Source organism: Anser anser (assembly GCF_964211835.1).
Source record: "Anser anser genome assembly, chromosome: 6".
In the NCBI taxonomy this organism is placed as follows: Eukaryota; Metazoa; Chordata; class Aves; order Anseriformes; family Anatidae; genus Anser; species Anser anser.
In genome coordinates this window covers 13,003,238-13,007,694 of record NC_139726.1, presented here as the reverse complement: position 1 = coordinate 13,007,694, position 4,457 = coordinate 13,003,238, and the positions used below count along the sequence as shown (strand labels likewise).

General features: G+C 37.6%; 1 long non-coding RNA gene across 1 annotated transcript; it reads right to left on the bottom strand.

The window, feature by feature from the left end:
* Window positions 1-441: 441 nt before the first annotated feature.
* LOC310901703 lies at window positions 442-4,097 on the bottom strand. Its single transcript, XR_014586047.1, has 3 exons — window positions 3,931-4,097; window positions 2,554-2,664; window positions 442-1,058 (listed from the first exon to the last, which is right to left on the bottom strand). It is a non-coding gene; the product is annotated as an uncharacterized lncRNA (long non-coding RNA).
* Window positions 4,098-4,457: the final 360 nt, after the last annotated feature.

The following is a 4,457-nucleotide window of genomic DNA, read 5'->3' as shown; positions in this document are numbered from 1 at the left end:
CCTCTCTATTCAGTGTTTGTGAGACAGTATGTGGAATGCTGCATCCGGTTGGGGTCTTCCCACTATAGGAAATATGTTGACTATCTGGAGGGACTTAAGAGGAGATTCATCAAGATGTGTTAGGGACTGGAAGTGTTTGGAGAAGTGTTTGTTTGATCTGGAGAGGAGAAGGCCAAATGGAGTATTCTATTAATGTCTTCATCTTCTCTATAACCACACATTAGGAAATTAAATCAAACTGTTTTTAAATTACAATGATTTCAGTGGAGACAGACACAAGTTACAACAAGTTAAATTCTGGTTGGATATGAGGAAAAAAATTCACAATTTGGCCAGTTCAGCTCTTGGTCAAGACACACAGGGAAGCTGCAGAATCTCCATCTGTAGAAATATATTTATATGTATATAAATAACTGGAATGTTTCCAAGCACCAAAGTAAAGGGGGGTTTACAGTTGTTTTTGTTGTTGTTGTTTTGTTTTTGCCTGACTAGAGAAGGGATGAAAAATAAATCAGAATCCCGGATATTTTCAGGAAAGGATATGAGAAAAAAATATTCCATACAAATCAACACGTTAACAATTTCATTGGATAATTTCAATTACAATTATGTTTTTCTCCCTGCTGAAACTTCATTTTGGAGTAAGAGGTCCAGACAGCTTCCCTAGCATATCAGACATAATATTGCCATGATTTTTCTGAGGAGCAGTGTAAGTGGGAGGTAAAATAAAACTTCTAGAATTATAACAAGGTTTGAATATGTTTTTCCTTGTCTCTAATGACAATGCTGATACCTAGCAACTCAGCTGCAATATCTCCTAATGCCTTCCCACCCCGAAAGGAGAACACTAACTTTTCATCCTGTGTATACATGACACCCAGACCAGAGTTTACATTTTTTTTTCTTTACAGGAAAGAAATAGAATAACAGATGGTTCCAATTAAAAAACAGCAAGAGAACTTTTATTTATTCATTTATTTATTTATTTATTTCGCAATCTGGGTCATGAACAAATACTGTTTTTTCTCTCCTGTTTCATCTTCAAATTGCAGGAAATTCTGAAAAAAAAAAAGTCATAACTAAAGATCTGTGAGATAGGAAATGTAATTAAACCTACTAGGAGTCAGGCTGCTCTGTAACACCTTTAATCAGATGGAAGGATGGAAAATGTCTTAAGGTGATATCAGATATCCTCTGGAAAACTGAGGAATGGTATTCCTTCCTCAGTGACCATTGTTATTCTCAATGTTTTGTTTAATCTGGCACTAAATGCAGCTATTATACCACATGGCTATATAATTTTTCCAACATTAAAAATTTAGGGATGAGAAGGATCACTAGTATTTTTAACCCTATACAGAACACAGGTGGTGTTGCTAGAATAATCAGAACACCTCACAAAGAGCAATAAATAAAAAATAAAATAACATAAGGATCAGTTTCTTAGTCTGCAGACTACTCACAGAAATAATCTTTCAATTTATTCTAATCAGTCAACGTAACATTCTGACAAAGGAGTGTTATCATGGGCAGGGACTGGTTGTACAAGAGATAAAGTGTTTCTGGTGTTATTGGTGAAGTTATCCCATTTCTGAAGGGGGCAAAAATCAGTGGCTAGAGACCTGAAGTCGAGTTTGATCTTTGACTTTAGTGCAATTTGTTCTAGCAGCTATCAAATATCCAGGATATCTTGGATAATCAGTACCTATTTCTTCAATCAAGGAGCAGTATTGGTTTGCATAGATGGCAGAAACTAATTTCTGCTCTCACATAAGAGGGTTGCTTTTTAACTCCAAAGGGCTAAGAATTGTGTCCTGATGCCAAGCTTACAGCTGGGGTCAAGCCAGAATAGCAATCAATTCCCTGTGTAGAAAGCATTTGCCATATTCTACTCTTAATGAGAAACCACCCACTTAACACTGGAAAATAAATACATAGATAAAAGTAGTTATTTAAATTATGAATAGCACCAGCAGATAAAAAAAATGGTGTTTTATGTAATTAATATTTAGCAACTAATAAATTTCTTTAATAGTAATTAAATGCTAATTAAATAATCTCCTCAGGAATGTATTTACTAATGGTATTTCTGGATATTCCTTTTCCTTTTAAATGTTTCATAGCTGTTGTTGGGTAATTAATGTTCACTAATTAATTTTGAAGTAAGATTCCTGACCCTTCAATCAATCTAGGAATGGAATTCCCTTAGATGATGTGTGTTCATTTAAAGCAATTCATAATAAGACCAAAAATAGGATGGTTATTAGGGGACAAAATACTGGTGCCTCAGACTTCTGAAATCTATTGATTCTCAGTGAGGTTTGGGCTCCTATAGGTATTTGTGCAAGGATTCAGGTGGTTAGACATAAGGTCATGCTGTGGGTGACTTGGGAGCTATTTCTCCATTGTGGCATCAATGAAGATATCCTTAGGTTGCTGCAGTTCACAGGTTAAATAATTTAGTTAAATATTACAGAGTTTCTGAGTTTGAACTTCTTTTGGTCTGAATGGTGTGGGAGTACTGCCAAAGACACACCATCCTTCAGTGCCAACCTTCTGCAGTCTTGCAGCTAGCTATTCAGGCAAGCAGATGCCCCTGGTCCTCCACCAAGAGTTCTTTCCATCTCTCCATCACACTCTGATGTACCCGTTGCTCTGCCCACCCTGCAGAAAGGGAGAGGGTAAGGGAGTAAATATCAGCAGTTGCTTCTGTCTCGTCTGGAAAAGCAGCTTTGAGGGTGATTGGAATTAGGGTTGTGTCAGAGTAGCTGCTGCTGAGCAGTGCAGCAGGATGGTGCAATGCAGGGGACAGGAGTGTGATCCCATGTCTGGGAATGCTCTGGGGTGCCATAACGGCTGCTGGGAGTGTCCCACTTGTCAGGTAGCTTATCAGGTCCTGCTCAGGACCACCTTCCCTGTCTCCACCATGGGACAAATTTAGCCCCAAGAAGACCAAAGGAATCTCTGCCTGGTGCATCTTAGTCACTTGCAACTTTACTGTTGAGGACTGGTTCTTTCAAGGTATTTCCAAGTATGATGGTGGTGAATTTTCAAATTTCTCTGAAGTTCAATGGAAGCCATTTCCTCTTTCTCTCTTCCCCAGTTTCTAGTGGAAGCTTTTGTGAAGCTCAGGAGCTATCAATCTGAAGAAGTATTCATGGTCCTTGCAGCTTCAGACGTACCCTGGCACAGAGGTAAGTTTTCTGCAGATAGCCTGGAGGGACTGGATGCACAGATCTTGCAGTCCCCAGCACCAGAGACATTTAAAAGGTACTTCTGTTTTGTGGATGGAGTTTCAATATATACAGTACCACTAGCCTCACTTTCTAAAGACCACAACAAGGCTCTCTCAGCCACTGCTCTAGGATGTGGTAAAACCAAGCAATTTGAAATGAATTATTTTAGGCTTAAAGTATTTTTAAATGAAAATTTGCATTGTTTGAAGATTTCTGAGCATGTCTGTCTCATCAAGGGCAATTCCTCTGTGGGCTACAGCTTATAATAGCATCACTAGCTGGATTTTTGGCAGTAGGATTAAATATGGATGTTATAATTCTAAAGCACAAGCTGCAGCTCCAATTTCACAATCTCGAATCTCATTTCCATTAAGAATGGCTGTAGATGGGTCAAGAAGCTCTGTCTCAGTCAGTCAATATTACAAGATCACTAGTAACACCATGACTGAGTTATAGTCGCTTGAATGCGCATGACCTATGCTCAGTGGTAATTGACTTCAGAGTGACAATTTGTGGGCATTAAGTCAGATCATGTTCTTAGCCCATGGATGTTCTCAATGGCAGACCCTTTTCTTTATACAGTATTTTTCAATCCATATACATCTAGAGCAGTTAACAACTAATGATCTACAGAAACCATCCCAAACCTTAAGAAATATTTTTTAAAAATAGAAAAATAACACTTCCTTCCTACCTTTGTATTGAAAAGCATGGATTGGGTTCATTATGCCCCCATGACTATCACAGGAAAAATAAGAAAAGGAAATAATCTGAACCTGGTTAGAAAGGTAGGTCCAATTCTTCTTTTATTCATGCTGTGGTAAATCTGGAGCCACTCATGTACAGCCTGAGGGTGGCCTTTATTCTTAATTGCTGCATTTTAGTGCTATTTATTCAGCACAAAAAGGGAAGGAATCAGCCTGGGAAGCAGAGGTGGCGATATCTGCAAGCTAATGCTATATTGTGAAAAACCTGTCTTTACAAGAGTAAAGAAAATACTAATGACTTAGTTGGAAAAATAATTAAAGGATATTGGTGACATTTTTGTCTATTGAAAACATATATTTTTCTTGCTTTCAGTTTATGAAACAATGACTAATTTCACCAATTAATTGCTCTGACAGAGAACTCTGTATTTTAAGTTGACGTACCCCTTAATTTTACATTATGTTTCATGAACCTAGTAATTTCAAATGAGTATCATTTAATTCTAAGGACAAT